Consider the following 18551-nt stretch of genomic DNA (forward strand, 5'->3'; position numbering starts at 1 on the left):
ATTACTGCAATAGCCTTCTAATTGATTTTCTTACCTCAAGTCTCTTCCCACTCCAAAACATTCTTCATTTAACTGCCAAAGTGATTTCCTAAAGTTTAAGTCTGACCATGTAACACCTGCCTCCCTTGCATAATAAACTCCTGTGATCCAGGATCAGATATAAAATTCTTTTTTACTGTGAAGTAACACCTCTTACCTATTGGACTGGAAAACAAGACAGAAAAGGAAAATGACAAACGCTGGAGGGAAGTGTGGAAAACTTGGGAAAATAATACATTATTGGTGTTACAATATAATTACAACAGATTATAATACAATTACAATAATAATACAAACTTATCCAACAATTCTGGAGAATAATAAGGAATTATGTCCAAAGGGCTATAAAATGTGTATACTCTGACCCAACATTGGATTTGTATCCTAAAGGGGGCAAAAAGGGAAAAGGACCTACCTAGCTGTACAAAAATATTTATAGCAGCTCTTCTTGTGATGGCAAAGAATAGGAAATTTAGGGCATGTCCATCCTGTTGGGGGAAAAATGGCTGAACAAGTTTTTGTATGTGATTATGATGGAATACTATTGGGATCTAAGAAATGATGAGCAGCATGCTCTCAGAAAAATCAGAAAGACTTACACATGAATTGATGCAAAGTAAAATGAGCAGACCTAGGAGAACATGTATATATAGCAATAAAGTACTGTATGATGTTCAACTGTGAATGACTTTTAGCTTTTCACAGCAATACAATAATACAAGACAGTCCCAAAGAACTCGTAGTGAAAAATGCTATCCAACTTCAGAAAGAGAATCGATAAACTCTTTTTTTTTTTTTTTTAGTATCAAATAGCAGGAATATTTTTTTTTTATTTTTTTTAAATAACTTTTTATTGACAGAACCCATGCCAGGGTAATTTTTTACAACATTATCCCTTATACTCACTTCTGTTCTGATTTTTCCCCTCCCTCCCTCCACCCCCTTCCCCAGATGGCAAACAATCCTTTACATGTTGAATAGGTTACAGTATATCCTAGATACAATATATGTTTGCAGAACCGAACAGTTTTCTTGTTGCACAGGGAGAATTGGATTCAGAAGGTATAAATAACCCGGGAAGAAAAACAAAATTGCAAGCAGTTTATATTCATTTTCCAGTATCCTTTCTTTGGGTGTAGCTGCTTCTGTCCATTCTTGATCAATTGAAACTGAATTAGCTCTCTTTATCGAAGAGATCCACTTCCATCAGAATACATCCTCAAACAGTATTGTTGTTGAGGTATATAATGATCTCCTGGTTCTGCTTATTTCACTTAGCATCAGTTCATGTGAGTCTCGCCAGTCCTTTCTGTATTCATCCTGCTGGTCATTCCTTACAGAACAATAATATTCCATAACATTCATATACCACAATTTACCCAACCATTCTCCAATTGATGGGCATCCATTCATTTTCCAGCTTCTGGCCACTACAAACAGGGCTGCTACAAACATTTTGGCACATACAGGTCCCTTTCCCTTCTTTAGTATCTCTTTGGAGTATAAGCCCAGTAGAAACACTGCGGGATCAAAGGGTATGCACAGTTTGATAACTTTTTGAGCATAGTTCCAAATTGCTCTCCAGAATGGTTGGATGCATTCACAATTCCACCAACAATGTATCAGTGTCCCTGTTTTTTCACATCCCCTCCAACATTCTACATTATTTTTCCCTGTCATTCTAGACAATCTGATAGGTGTGTAGTGGTATTTCAGAGCTGTCTTAATTTGCATTTCTTTGATTAATAATGATTTGGAGCATATTTTCATATGGCTAGAAATAGTTTTAATTTCTTTGTCTGAGAATTGTCTGTTCATATCCTTTGACCATTTATCAATTGGAGAATGGTTTGATTTCTTATAAATTAGAGTCAATTCTCTATATATTTTGGAAATGAGGTCTTTATCAGAACCTTTAACTGTGAAAATATTTTCCCAGTTTATTGCTTCCCTTCTAATCTTGTCTGCATTAGTTTTGTTTGTACAAAAACTTTTCAATTTGACATAATCAAAATTTTCTATTTTGTGGTCAATAATGATCTCTAGTTCTTCTTTGGTCATCAATTCCTTCCTCTTTCACAGGTCTGAGAGGTAAACTATCCTATGCTCTTCCAATTTATTTATAATGTCATTCTTTATGCCTAGGTCATGAACCCATTTTGACCTTATCTTGGTGTACGGTGTTAAGTATGGAGAATCGATAAACTCTTGATTGCAGACAGGGCTTATTTGGGCAACATGGCTAATATGGAAGTATGTTTTGCATGATTTCATATGTATAATTGATATCACATTGCTTGCCTTCTCAGCAAATAGCAGCAGGGGCTAGAGTGAAGGAGAGAATTTGGAAAGCAAAAGTAAAAAAAAAGAAATGTTTAAAAAACCTCTTGCTTTTAAAACTCTTCACAACCTGGCACCTTTCCAATTTTCTTACTCTTAACTCTCTTCCTTATACTCTATGATTCACTGACTTTTTACTGGTCCTTCCATGTAAAACTTTACCTCTTACTCTATTTTCTCATTGGCTGTTCCCCATTCCTATAATATTCTCCCTTCTCACTTGTATTTACTGGTGTATTTTGCTTGCTTCAAGATTTAGTCCAAATTTCACCCTTTGCAGAAGGCCTTTCCTGGGTTCCATCATGGTTCATACCTTCCTTGTTGATCCACTTCTATTTACACTGTATATATTTTGTATGCACATTTTTTTTTGCATGTGATATCCCCCAATACCAAGAATGTGAGATTCTTGGGGGCAAAGATACTTTTTTTGCCTCTCCATTATTTAGTAGAGTGCTTGGTAGTCCTTAATAAATGATTGTTGATTAACAATATTCTATTTCGTGACTTAGTTTCCATCAGAAAAAGAAGGCTCAAACTAGCAAAAAAAATTGGGAAATAATGATTTAAGACACAAGAGCATAATTTCTGCACAAAATTAAATTTCAGATGATTGTTGTAGGAGGGGGTTGATCAGAACAGGAAGAGCCAGTATCTTCTGGCTATCAGAGGGGACATTATTTTTTGTTCTCTCCAAAGCTCATGAGAGTTGTCATGAAAAATCCATTGCTAAATTCTAGGCTTAGTCTGCTTTGTGATTCCCTGAACATATGAGAAGAACACTCAGGAATGGTAACTTTCTCTACCTAGTGACAGGAATTCTGAATATTACTGCCAACAGCTACTTGTGCTCCTAAAAAGCCTTTTGCCATCTATGCTCAGATACTATTCTCTCTCAGTTTTGGGATCCTCTTGGTTTCTCATCTGGAACCAGCTCAACTTCTCAGCATACAGAAGGTATTCACTAAATGTTGAATTGGGAAGGGGTTTATGAATAAACTTATAAATAAGACAAATATTTCTTGGTATTTCTGTACTTTGAAAGGGAGCAAAAAACAGTGAGCTATCAGTCCTGGAACTGTCTACCAGATGGGAATCTTTTCATAAGCACAAGGATTATAACCACAATATCCCTAGGAATTTGCCAGGCTTGTGTAATTGTATTCTAATACTGCCAATCTTCCAACTAGATTAAAAATCCTTTAAGTCTTAAATATATTTAGCATCTGATTCCATTTTTGCTGTATCCAAAATAAAATTCTATGTCCTTGTGGTGATATAACTTACTGTGTTTTTTAAAAATTGTTTTTCATCCCTGCCAAGCTAAATTCTAAGTAAAAGGTTTTAGGGCCAATACATTGTACATAGTAGGTGCTCAATAAATATCTGTCAAATGAGCTCATTTCTGTTTATTATCAATGAATTCATGCTATTTAGTCTTAGAAAGGTCTATGGAAAGGAGAGAGCAGCAATGAAATCTAATGGAATTAAATTCACCATGTAAATGATCAAAAATTTACAACTTTTTATTTTGCTAATCAAAGAACATAAGGACAGAGAATAATAGCACCTACTCTATGCCAGAAATGCTTTACAAATATCATTTGGCCATAAGAAAAATATACTTCATTGCCAATAAACGTTCCATTATTAGTTTAAACAAGGACACTAAGATCAATCTGTCAACATCAGTGGGTCAGTATGAACCTTTCTGGATGGGCTCCTATGGTCTATGCCTACTCATTATTATCCACATAATATCTGCTTAAATCTTGAAGACATTTTCTGATCCATGTACCAAAAATACCGCACTGAAAAGAGAGTGCTGATTTGCTTTCTGATCACCTTAAAAGCCTGGTTTCCTGACAAATAAGATAAAAATAATTCAGCTTCACACTATATGGTAGGCAACTACAGGAGGAAATCCTGCCAAGGATTGCTTGACTTAAGTGTTGAGTTCTCTTTGGTAAGCAAAGGCATGAGATACTAATGGATGACAAACTGAAGAAACTATGAAACTATAATGTAGTTGTATTTAATTTAACTTTTAAAAAACATCACTTATTTAAAAATTTTTTTTGAGTTCCAAATTCTCTCCTGCCTTCTCATCCCTAACCCACCAACCAAGAAGACAAATAATATATTACTTATATATGTGAAATCATACAAACCATTTCCATATTATCCATGTTATAAATAAGTAAGAAAATTATCATCATTAGTCCTTTGGGATTGTACTGGATCATTGTATTGATCAGAATAGCTAAGTCTTTCACGGATGATCATCATTATTATATTGCCGTTATTGCTAGTTTTACTCAGTTCATTGTGCATCATTGAGCATTAATATGTGTATTCCTATGTTTTTCTGAAACCATCTTGCTTATCATTTGCTACAATGCAATAGTATTCCATCACAATCATATGCCACAACTTGTTCAGTCATTCCCTAATTAATGGGCATCCCATGGATTTCCAGTTCTTTGCCACCACAAAAAGAGCTGCCATAAATATTTTTGTACATATAAGTTCAAATTTAGCTTTGGAATCTTTGGAGGTATAGACCCAGTAGTGCTATTATTGGGTCAAAGGGTATGTAGTTTTATAGACCTTTGGAAATGTTTCTAAGTTTTTCTCCAGAATGGTTAGACTAGTTAACAACTCTACTAACAGCTCATTAGTGTCCCTATTTTCCTTCATTCCTTCCAGCGTTTGTCATTTCTGATAGGTGTGGGGTGATACTTCAGAGTTGTTTTAATTTGCATTTCTCTAATCAATAGTGATTTAGAGCATTTTATATGACTATATATAAACTGCCTATTCATATCCCTTAACAATTTATCAATTGGGAAAGGGCTCTTATTTTTATAAACTTGACAATTTCCTATATATTTGAGAAAATAGGCTTTTATGAGAGAAATTTGCTATAAAAATTTAAAAATATCACTTTATTGTATATGGTATCTTTTTATCAAAATTATCTTTTTATGTTATCTCCATATGAGGTCTATTTTTACTTCTGCTTTGTTTGAGATCATAATTCCTATCCCTGCCCTTTTTGACTTCAATTGAAACATTACAAATTTTGCTCCATTTCCTTATTTTGAATTTCTTTGAAGATTACCTGTAAACTACATATTGTTAGAATCTAGTTTTGAATCTATTTTGCTATTCACTTCCATGGATGAGGTCATTCCATCACATTCACAGTTATGATTGCTGTTCTGTCCTTTTCAGTCATGTTTTATTCATTGTGGGAAAGATACTGGATTGGTTGCCATTTCCTTCTCCAGTTTATTTTGCAGATGAGGAAACTGAGGCAGATTTAAGTAACTTGCCCAGGTTCACACAGCTTGTAAATGTCTGAGGACAGACTTTAACCCAGGAAGATGAATTCTCTTAATTTCAGACCTGGCATTCTACTCACTGAGCCACCCAGACGTATAATGATGATTACTATGTATTTCCTTCCATCCTGTTTTCTTCTGTTTATTCTTTTCCCTTTTTACCTTGTTTCATCTCAAGTCTATTTTGCTTCTGAGTACTGCTATCCTTTACTTCTTCTCTCTTTTATCATCACCTCCCCATTCTTTCTTTTATCCTCTTCCCCTTCTTTTTACCTGTTGGGTAAGATAAGTTTCTATACTCAACTCTGTGTGTGTGTGTGTGTGTGTGTGTGTGTGTGTGTGTGTGTATTTCCCCCCTTCTTTTTCGAAACAATTCTGATGAGAATGAAATCCTTGCCTGTAAACGTTCTTCCTTGTGCACCATTATTATATGAGATAATTTCCCCATTCTATCTCTCCCTTCCTCCTTTTTTAGTGCATTCTTCTTTCTCACCCCTTCATTTTCTGGAGATGATTTAAATATAATCAACTCATACTTTTGACCTCTGTTAATATAGATTATTACTAAGCACCCTAATAAATAAAAATATAATAATTTTCTTTACAACAATACATAACAGCTTCTCATAAAATTTAAACAGTTTAACTTCATGGAGTTCCTTATTATTTCTCTTCCATATTTATCTTTTTATTCTTTTCTTGAATCTTATGTTTGAATATCAAATGTTCTATTCAGATCTGATTTTTTCATCAGGAATGCTTGAAAGTAATTTATTCATTAAATATCCTCTTTTTACTCGGAAGATTATATTACTAGTTAGATATTTTTTAGCTCTTTTTGCTCCTTTGCCTTCTGGAATATTATATCCCAAGCCTTCTGCTCCTTTAATGTGGAAGCAGCTAAATCTTGTGTGATCTTGATTGTGGCTCCATGATGTTGGAATGGTTTATTTTTGGTCTCTTACAATATTTTCTCCTTGACATGGTAGTTCTGGAATTTCATTTTAGGATCTCTTTCAGAAGGGAAAGTAGATTGTTTTAATTTTTATTTTACTCTCTGGATCTAAAATATCAGGGAAATTTTCCTTGATAATTTTTTGAAATATGATGTCTAGGCTTTTTTTAATCAGAGATTTCAGGTCTAACAATCCTTACATTATTTCTCCTTAATCTATTTTCTGTTATTCTGATGATATATTTCATATTTTCTTTTTTCATTCTTTTATCTATGTTTATCATTTCTTGATGACTCATGGAGTCATTATTTTCTAGTTGCCCAATTCCAATTTTTAAGGAATGTTTTCTTCAGTGAGCTTTTATACCTCTCTTTCCACTTGCCTAATTCTGCTTTAAGGAGTCCTTTTTCAGTGAATTTTTATGCCTTTTCCCATTTGGTTTATTCTTTTTGTTAAGTTGTTATTTTCTTCATTTTTTTTGCCTCTTTTACCAAGCTGTTAATTCTCTTTTCATAATTTTCTTGCATTATTCTCATTTTCCCCCAATTTGCCTTTATCACTCATCACTTTTTATCAATTATTTTATTTTTTCTGGTTATACGTATATATTAACTTTTTAAATACACATTTCTTTATGAATCATATTGGGAGAGAAAAATGAAAACAAAAGGGAAAAACCATGCGAGGAAAAGAAAAACAGAAAAAAGTGCACATAACATGTATTAATTTACATTCAATCTCCATAGTTGTCTTTCTGGATGCAGATGGCATTTTTTCTCCAAAGTTTATTGGGATTGCCTTGGATCATTGAACCACTGAGAAGAATCAACTTCTTCATAGTTGATTATCACACAATCTTTCTGTTACTGTGTACCAGTACTGTGTACTGGTTCTGCATGTTTCACTCAGCATCAACTCATGTAAATCTTTCTAAAATTAGCTTGGTCATCATTTTTTTATAGAACAATAATATTCCATTACTTTCATATGTCATAACTTAATCAGCCATTCTACAATTGATGAACATCTACTCATTTTCTAATTCTCTGCCCCCACCAAAAGGGCTGCCACAAACATTTTTGCACATGTGGGTCCTTTTCCCTTCTTTATGATTTCCTAGGGATACAGACCCAATAGAGACACTGCTAGGTCAAAGGGTATGTATTTTTGATAACCCTTCGGGCACAGTCCCAGATTGCTCTCCAGAATGGTTGGATCATTTCACAACTCCAACAATAATGCATTAGTGCCACTCATCTCTTTGTTGAACTCTTCAAGGAATTCATATTGGCCTTTTTTCTTAGCATTTTTCTTTATGGCTTTGTTTTTAGTTGTAATCACACTGTTGTTTTCATAGTGTACTTCCCTGACATCATAGTACCTTCTGATGGTCAAGTTGTTTTTGTTGTTGTTGTTCGCTTATTTTTCCAGCCTATTTATGGATTTCTGAACTTTATATTAAAGTTGGGGTCTTTCCTTTGGGTGGTAAGGAGACCTAAACACCAGGCTTTTTTAATGTTGTTTTCAGAGCTAGTTCAGAGGGGTCTGCTAGGTATTGTAATCTGGGAAGAAGTATGTTCACTATTTTTCTAGTTTGTGCTTAGGTTAAGACTCAAGAAAGACTCCTACTCTTCTTCAGTCACAAGTTCTATCACTCCTCTTGACTCTAGAACTAGGTCTTCTCTTCTGAAACTACAAGAGCCAGTGTTTAAACCCAAATTGCAAGTCTGTTTAAAGTGTATAGCATTCTTCTACCTGCACTGCTACTATGAAAAGAGTTCTTTTTCATCAAAAAGGCTGAATATACTTATACATCGCTGGAAGAATCTCAGAATTGGCATGAATCTCAGTGGATAATTCTAATTCTACTATGTTTGTCAGTTTTCAAGTTTTTTGGTTCAAACCCCCTTAAAAATTAAAAAATTACTGAGTACCTCAAAGAGGTTTTGTTTCTATGAGTGATATCTATTGACATTTACCATCTTGGAACTTAAAACTAATGATTTACAAAAAAAATTATTAACTCATTTAGAACAATGATAAGCCAATTATATGTTAACATAATTTTTTAAATGAAAAACTATATTTTCCAAAATTAAAATGTTAGTAGAAATAGTGATATTGTTTTCAGTTTTGCAAACTATTTTAATGTCTGGCATTAGAAGACAGCTGGATTCTCATATCTGCTTCTGCATTCAATCTGTTGTGATATGTTATTTCAGTTGAAGTACATGGAGAAAATTTTGCCTCACACAGCTATGTAGTTGGAAAAGAGAGGAGTATTTTAATAGACTTTTGAGATAATTTTGGATATTTTTCTTTCATACTATCCTAAAACTTGACAAGTAGTAGTTTCTTAAAGGTTATAGAATCTTAAACTATATCCATGACCTTTTTGTACTCGGTTACTTTAAAATCCATTGGTTTATCTTGCACTTTAAATGAATCTTTTATCTGTGCATGATTTGATAATATTATGTATTAGTCATTCGGAAAATACTGGTTCACTGAGATGTTGACATGTTTCATTATACAATATCAAAAAATCACATTTGTAAATAACACCATTGATCTCATCAGCAAAGTCTTTAAGTAGTGGGAAGCTCTCAGGCTTACTGTGGTGGATGAGTTTTCCAAAATTCTAATTTTTGCTTGTAAGCTTGAATTTTATCATTGGCAACAAATATTGTCAGTTGTTTTCCTTGAAGTTCATTTTTTTCAAGAAAATGCCTGCCAAATATCCCAGTCTGAATAACCACAGTTTGTCTGTCAATCATTCTTTCAAGTAAAAAATGGTGTTCCAGGGGAAAAAAGCAGCTTGTTCAGCTTGCAACCCAAATGATTGTACATGTGTTTTTCTTTTGAGACAAGATTCTTATTGATGCAGGCAACAGAAGTGCTTTATGCACACTTCCTATTCCATTGCCCAGAATATTAAAAAATACATGTACTTAAGGGTTGAGATTTAATAAAACTATTCATGCTTATTGCTTTATCAAGGACATTCTTACGTGAAACTGACATTTTTTGCTGTTGTTTGTGTTGCTGAAGAACTCAATGACTTCTAACACAATTTTGCCATACTTAGGCTGAATGTAAGCACAATTGTAGCAGGATAAATCATAAGATTACAAAACATTATTCAATACTTAGAATATTTCAACACTATTTGTGTTTGTAGACAAGCATTCACATAAAAGATTTGCTTCAATGATTAGTTTGTGTTGAAACTAGCCTGATACAAGCAAAATAGCAAGTTTAGTCATATCTGTAGATTTGTCCATTTCTGGCAAAAGTACAATTCTTCAAATGGGAAATTAACTCAGCTTTCATGTTTGCAGTGAAATCTTCAACTAACAAGTCATTTAGCCTCTGAAAAACTCCACTATATACTCATGAGAGAATGAAAATAAATAAAGGAAAATCACCTGGTATTTTTATGTCTTAGCATTGGTATGAAAATAGTTTTGACATTGTGGATTCCCTGAAAAGGCCTTGAGGACCCTCAGAGGTCCATGGGCCATGTTTTAAGATCCACTGTACTAATTGTTAGGAAGCTTTTCCTTATGTGGAGCTGAAATTTGCCCATCTCCTAGTTCTTGGCTTCTGGGGCCAACACGATTCAATTGGGGCCAATCATGTTCAATCCATCTTTCCTATAACAATCCTTTATATAATTGAAGACTATTATTATGATACTTCTCAGTTATTTCTCCAGGCAAAACATCACCAATTCCTTCAAAAGATGCTTTTATGACAAAGTTGCTTATTCCCCATATCATAACTATTCTCTTCCTAGAGTACATTGTCTGAATAAAGGGATAAAGGGCTGCATAATAAACTTTTTATTTGCTGACCTATCACATAGGCAGGATGTACTTCTTTCATTGACTTTATCGCAAAATATTTACAAATTATTAAGAATATAGGACTTTAACAATGATCTCAAAAAAGCTAAAATCTTGGGTTAAATATAGAAAGGTTCATCACAAGAAGGCTGGTTATCAGGTGATGACTATTTTGATCACAATTTATGACACAGAGAATACAGGAATACTGATCTGGAGCAGTAGAGGGATTAACCACACTAATGAAAACATACCTCTTTTGAAGAATTAAAGAAAAATAAAAGTTTTACAAATAATACATTGTCAATATTAGCATACAGTTTGACGTTATGACTGACTAAAGTTTAATTCATATCTTTAGCAAACAAGTACAATTAACAAACTTGAGAGTTATACATTGGTCTGAATACTCACCACGCTTTTCTCCTTAATCTGGCTAGTATAAACGTAGAGGTCAGCCTGAGATCAATGCTATTTTCAGCATATGCCTACATATTTTTCCTGTGATAAAGATGTCACTTTAGAAGTATGGTCTGTATTTGGGCATAGCTTATAAATAGATGAATAATGTAATTGTAAATCCATAAGACTTTTATTTTGATTATAACTTATTAAATAAAAATGCATTTCCACAGAATATGTCTGAATTTCTCACATCTTAAATTTCACGCCAAGGAATAATGCGTAGTCGGTCAATACATCTATTTGCTAAAAGCAATATTCAAGTTAGATGGATTTTCTGAAAGCCAAATTAATTTTAATCCACTATAAATCAAATATGTGCCATTTGACAATTTAAACACAGGATGACACTAAAATAAATAATGACCAGAGGTCATGACTCCAGAAAGGCTGAGAAGCAATCTATTGGGGTCTTATTGAATTACATTCTTAATGCAGTGGCCAATCCCTCCTCTCAGCACCATCTCACTAACTTGAGTAACCTTTAAGATTGCCTGTGGTGTTTATTTTCTGAACTGGGATTATGACCAAAAGAACACTTTAGGAGGAAATAACAAGGCAGTCTCTTAGCCAGGGCTCATTGTCCTTACAAAATGTTGTTGTATAGTATATTACATATACTGTTCTAGAGAATCCAAATCCTGATGAATAGAAGCTACACCAGTTTCAAGGAGTTGGAACAATAGAAAATAGTCCTATCTGCATGCTATAGCCAGTATCAGTCTTACAGAAAGGGGCTATGTGACCACAAGCAAGTCACTTCATCCCATCTGCCTCAGTTTCCTCATCTGTAAAATGAGCTGGAAAAAGGAAATGGCAAAGCACTGCAACATCTCTGTCAGGAAAACCCCAAATGGAATCATGAAGAGTTGGACACAAGCCACAAAATCCCAACTCTTCTACGATGTACAGGGACTATTTATTACAATAGACTTTTAACTAGTCTTCTTGTCATCTTTTCCCACTCCATTCCACCCTCCATGCAGCTGCAACCTGATTTTCTGAAAGCCTAGATATGATCATGTCTATGTGTGGAAATATGTACAGAAGAATTGCACAAGTTTAAGATATATTGGCTCACTTGCTGTCTAGGGGAAGAGATAGGAAGAAGGAGGAGAAAAATTTAGAACACAAGATGTTGAAAATTATCCATGTATATATTTTGAAAATAAAAAGCTTTAATTAAAAAAAGATATGATCATACCATTCCCCTACTGATAAACTCAAATGGTTTCTTTTAAAATTCTAGGATCCAATATAAACTCTACTTGGCATTTAAAATTCTTCACAACCTCCCTTTGTTTCTAGTCTTTTAATACATTACTCCCCTCTACAAACTTCTTGGGCCAGTTATACCAGCCTCTTTCCTGTTTTTCACAATTCCTTCCACCTACTGTCTTTGGACCTATGTACACGTTTCTCTCTCCCTCCCCCTTCCCTGCCTAGAAGAGGGAGGGGGGCTCTCCTTACTAAGAATCTCTGTCTTACTCTGTAATTCAACTCAAGCACTGCTTTCTTTCCCAGTCCCTTTCTTTTCTTTTTCTTTTTCTTCTTTTACCTCTAAGGTTATCAGGCACTTCTATTGGACATACTAATTTATGAATACAATGACACTTTCATTAGAATACAAGTTCTTTCTTGGGTATTTACAATGGTACATGCCGTCAATCTCTGCCACTGGGGGAGGTTGGAGGATTGCTTGAATTCAGGATTTCTGAGCTGCTGTTGGGTCTGGGTATCTACATTAAGGGTGGCAACAACATGGCAAGCCTCTGGGAATGAATGCCAACAAGTTGACTAAGGAGAGGCAAACTAGCCCAGCCTGAAAAAACAAAGCAGATTGAAGTTTCCATGCTCATTAGTTTTAGGATCAACCTTCTGAAGGGTTCAAATGAGAAAAGAAAAAAAGACAATGTGTTCTTTAAAGAATAAGCACTATTTGTATGCACAGTGCTGGCACACAATAAGCACACAATTGATAGCAGGGAACATATTACAGTCATGTTATGTTGCATAAAAAGGTCATGATTTTGGTTGTTTGTCATTTAGGCAAATCTCTTTCTTGTCATTCTGTTGGGAAGACAAAGATTCAATCATTTGCAGAAGAAGCAAAAAAACTTCATGGCCACAAATGAAATGTCAAGGACTCTCTGTGTCTCCTTTCTTTGAGTAGAGGAAGGTAGATGAATCAATCAATCAACAAGCATTGATTAAACATTGATTTTATTAGCTACCGTGTTAGATGCTGGGGATTTGCCGATGAAAGGTGAGACAGAATACCTGTTGTAAAGACAAGCCCTATAACATGGCACAAAGTTCTCTCCTATCCTTAGGGAAGGAATCAGCATATAACAAAGCATCCATCTTAAGGATGAATTCCTACTTTTAGGTAGCAAGAAGAGGAGAGAATATATCAATAAGAAGATTTGTGACTTACTTGGAAGATCTATGTTGCCATTCTCCCAACCATTTCTTCCCTAACCTGTTCTAGTCTTAATGACATCTTGTCAGCACTAGAGAAACAACCTCCTAATGTCCTCTAGCCCAGATTTTCCACAAGCTTCCAGATTAATCCTTTTTTATAAAATATATTTTTATTTTGTTAAATATTTCCAATTATATTAATTTTTTTTTTAAATCTGAGTTCCAAATTCTCTCCTTCCCTCCTATCATTTTCCCCACTACTGAGAAGGCAACCAATATTGAAGCGGGTTGTGGTCCCTTTAAGAAACTGCATTTGTGATTCCTTTCAGGTTGATCTGTAATTCCTTTCTGATTCCCAAGCCCTCCTGGCTGATGCATTATCAATCCAGGAAGCTAGGGTCTTGGATTCACAAATCCTTTTCAAATGCATCCCTTTGAATTCCAATAAGAGATCTGGATTTGTCTCAGCCCCCTTGGGATCTGAGCCAACTTGGGACTCCACCCATGGGCTCCTGTTAGCTAAATCTCTCATTATAAAAAGAGCCAAACTAAAATCCTCTCTTTGCAGAGGTTCCAAACATGCTAACTATACCATGCTTGGCATCCCAAGGAGCCTCTGCCCACTGGAATACTCTTTTCCAGTGTCATCCTTTCTTTACCCTCACCTATTTCCCTAACCAGACTTAACCTTACTTCCAATCCCTATAATAAACCTCTTAACAATCTAGGTTTTTGGGTCTATAAATTCCTTTACAGAGAACTTCTTGCGCCACCAGAAAGGAGTCCCCCAAACTCTCTACCCTTGCACCAAATCCCAAGGGGGTGCAGGGGAGCCAAGCCTACCCTGAACCCCAAACCTGCCGCTAGACCTCATTTAACTCCCTGACCATCAGAAACCCTAATTTCATTTGGGTTCCCCAAACCTAAACCTTATCAATATGATATCAATTTTACATTGATAACATTGGATATCATGATTTAGGAATTCAAATCTTAATCTCAGATACTGTTTTCTTGATCAGCTGAATGCTTCTCAAATTAATTTCTCCTGACATCAAATGTGGCCTCAGACACTTACTGGGCCAGTCACTTTATCCTGTCAGTTTTCTCATCTATAAAATGAACTACAGAAAAAAATAACAAAGACTTCAATATCTTTGCCAAGAAAACCCCAAATGGGGTCACACAAAGTTGGACACGACTGAAATGATGAACAACAATATTGTAAATCATGATCTAGAAATCCAGATCCTAATCTCATACACTACTTTCTTGATCAGCTGACTGCTTCCCAAATTAATTTTTCTTTTCTGAATCTTTTGCTTTCAATGAACAATAAATAGTGAGGAAAACACAACTTGTAAACTTTTGGTTTTCAGTTTCTTGTCCAAGATTTCATAAAATTGGCAGTACATTTTAGGTTAACTGTGCCATTTATGCCCTTGTTACTCTCCAAAAGTGGGCCCGTCACCTGATTTGATATGTCAAGAAATCCCAAGAAAGTCAAAAGAATACTTTTATTGCTATCAGTGGCTCAGTATTCTTGAGCAAAGAAGCATCAGTTACTATTACTTTTCTCTGTCTTCACCTCACTAAGTGATCTCTCACATAGCTTCGGTGGCTCTTCTGGGTCATTCTTTGAAGAACAAACAGTTTCCTCCTCCTCAGAGCATTTCTTTGGATGCCTCTCTTTGGAAAGTGCCTCCAATTTATTTTTATTATCTGAGTGTACGTCTTTCTTTTCCCTCTTCTTTCTGTTAATGTTTAATCTTTTATTCTCTAAACTCCTGGCAAGGGTCAAGTCTCCCTTCTTTTACCTCACATCACTTCATTTCCTACTGAAACTTCATTTTTCATTACAGATAATTTATTCTCTTTAACAAACATCCTTTGATTTTCTTCCCTTCACTGAAGGGAACTTGGATGTACATTTAGAACACAAATAACCCATCATGGCTGCGTTGGACACATAAACAGCACAAAAGTCCATACATGTCACTGTGAAATTTCCCTTATTCTCCAAAAATGCTGTGATTCAGCAAGTTTAATTCAACAAAACAAGACGGAAATGTCTTTTTCAATTTGTTTGTTGATGTGTATCCTGGTTAAAACTTTTACATTTAATAATTGCCCCTCAAATCCTATATCATCCCACTTGATTTCCTTTCCTTGACTTCAACATATCCACATCATTCCCCACTGCCCCTGCATCTCTGCCAATTCACCCTACTTGGGCTACTTTCTTCTATCTCTCTCTCTTTTTTGACTTAACCACTTTCTTTTCCTTGTTGAGTCTATCTTTCATTCCCTGTAGCTTAAGTCTTTTGGATCTTTTTTAATCCTCTTAGCTATTCTTTAATATTGCTCATACCATCCTTAAATGTCTTTCATTCAACTCTTCTTTAAACACAAAGGTAGACTTTGGGCCAGTATCTGGGCTTAGAGATTGTTTTTCAAATTTTGTTCATTTGTTCCCAAATTTCACCGAATTTCTCTTCCCTAAATTCAGCTTCTGATCTCTTTCACTACTCAAATTTCCTCAGGTCACCCCCAAGATTCTCCATATTCATCTGACACACTTCTCTTTTCTCTAGTTCTCCCAAAGATTAGAAATAAAATGACTTTCCAAGGATTTCTTTTCCTGACTACAATGACTAAGGAAGGTCACATACTAAGGTACCGAAGTCACAGAATCAGAGACGATTGGAAATGACCTTGGAGATGATATAATCCAGTGATATCAAACTCAGATAGAAGTGGATCCCTTCAAGCAGGCTACATATCAACTCCCCCAGTGATCTATTACCAATTAATAATTTAATAATCAATTAATTGCTAATTATTATAATCAAATTATTATCTGTTATATTGTATTTTTGTTTATTTTGTTAACAATTGCCAATTACATTTTAATCTGTTTCTGGCCATTCTTGAGAGTTGATACCAGTGATCTAGTGCAACACTCTCCTTTTAAGTAAACAGCAACTTGAAGAGATCAAATAATTTGCCAAATGCAAAGTGAAAGAGCTGGAACAAAGTCTTTTGAGTCTAAATATAGTGCTCTTTTCTCTATCTTTCCATGATCTGCCTTAGTAGAGGATGTACACATTAATGAGATCCCTGACCATTCCAGTAAACCAGTCTCTCATGGGAGAATATGAAGGGAAAACAACCCAAAGGAAGGGAAATCTAATGATGTTTTTTTTTTTTTTTTTAAATGCTCTGGTACCTGAATAGTAAGAACTGGCTCTGTATCCGTGGTGAAGAATGCATATTGAAAAGAAAACTATGAGAATATCAAGAACTAATTGAATCTTTTTTAAACCAACCCCAGTGATTAAAACTGCCCAAAAGGTTTTTTTTTTTAATCTTCGCAAAGCCTCATCTTCAGTATATGTTGTAGTGCTGTCAATTAGCTATGAGCAAATACTTTAAGCTTCCAGCTCTAGTGAAATAACAAACATCATTTCCCCTGGAAACCTCATTTTAAAATATTTCTAATATGAGTTGGATACATTATGTTGATCTAATATGTAGGTTTAAGTCCTCTACTAGTCACAGGAGAAATTCTTATACTGCCCACAATAACCATTTTCCAAATAATAATCATTTAAGGGACCTGTTTGAAAATCTGAATTTTAAATAGCATTGTTAAGTCAGGGAAAAACTCTTGCCTGCATCTTAATCTCAATTTACTCTTTAACAAAGCTAACAAGTACTACTTTCCCTAGAAAGGTCTCTCTCATTTATTGTCTGACTAAGCTTATAGATAGGTAACTTACTACAATTTCATTTCTTGCAAAGTGACATACTGGAATTAGTATCAAAGTTGGTTGTCACTTTTAAAGAAATTAAGTTTAAAAACATGACTTCAACAATACATTAATCAAACTCAATCTGAATTAAAATTTCAACTATAATCATTAGTAGGAGATATATGGAGAGAAAAGAAAATATATAGTATGTGTAGGTAGAAAAGGGAAAGCTGAAGATGGTCTATTTCATTTAACTCCTTATAAAAAGAAAAAGGCAAAGAATTAGACTCTCATAGCTGGAGTAATGTTATGATATACAATAACTTAGCCTATCACAAATGCTAGGACAGAAGAAAGAAAACAGACAATGTTTTTAATGCAATTGATCAACATTAAATGATGCTTATGATCCAATAAAATGTAGCATGTCCTAAGTATTCAGGAAAGGAAGCCAAAATGAATTTAGAACAGATTTTGTCAATTTTTCTGAAAGAGGTCAAATGTTGTTGATGGTGTCAAAACTTAAATCTAAGCAGAAACATGTATAGATGTTAATTAAGTCAGAGTTTGATGATACATCAGCTACTGAAAAAAATTTTGCCATTATGTAGGGAAAATCTGCATCATAAAATAGTTAGGATTAATTTATTAAATTAAGATAGGACTAATTTATTAAAAAGAAGCAAAAATGATAAGAGAGAAAAATTGATTTTAAGTTCTCTTAGGTGGAAGAGAATATATTGAAAAGTTCATGGAGATATCTACTGATAATTTTTCAGCATTTTTATTTTCACAAAAGTTTTTAATAAATGAATGCACAGTACAATAAACTATTTACCTTTATGTGATGGTTTTTCTTCAATTACTTTCTCCAGTTGCTTACTACTAGTCAAGAAGAAGTATACTGCTTTTGTGAGAAATGGTAATTGGCTCACTAGCACATTTTCAAACCAGCCCCATGAGTAGCCTAACAATGAAGTTTATAATTTTGTTGTGGTAAATGGATGGAGAGCGAATCTCAGCTCTTTATAGAGTTTGGTTTTCTTTTACTAGGCCAGGGAAATATGACCCATTATCATTCTCTGACAGGCTTCACATAAGGGATCAGATCCTAGAGCTGTGAATTGGTTTGGCAGTCCTGAAGAACAATTTGAAACTGCCCAGAGATGTATCAAACTATGAATATTCTTTGACACAGATACCCTAAAGAAATCAAAGAAAAGAGAAAAGGATTCATATTGACAAAAATATTGATACTAGCAATTTTCGTAATTGTCAAAAATTGGAAACAGTATCAGGAAACTTTGTGAGTAACACAATAATAAACCACAAATCCAAAATAACAAAGAACAATGACATTCATCTCCTGCCAGAAAGATG

At 34.4% G+C, this 18551-nt stretch overlaps 1 protein-coding gene across 1 annotated transcript in view; it reads right to left on the reverse strand.

Moving 5' to 3' along the window:
* Positions 1 to 18551, reverse strand: part of DOCK3 (dedicator of cytokinesis 3) — a 513257-nt gene that overhangs the window by 132902 nt on the left and 361804 nt on the right. The window lies entirely within an intron of this gene.

This window comes from Antechinus flavipes, chromosome 1 (genome assembly GCF_016432865.1).
Source record: "Antechinus flavipes isolate AdamAnt ecotype Samford, QLD, Australia chromosome 1, AdamAnt_v2, whole genome shotgun sequence".
NCBI classification, from domain to species: Eukaryota; Metazoa; Chordata; class Mammalia; order Dasyuromorphia; family Dasyuridae; genus Antechinus; species Antechinus flavipes.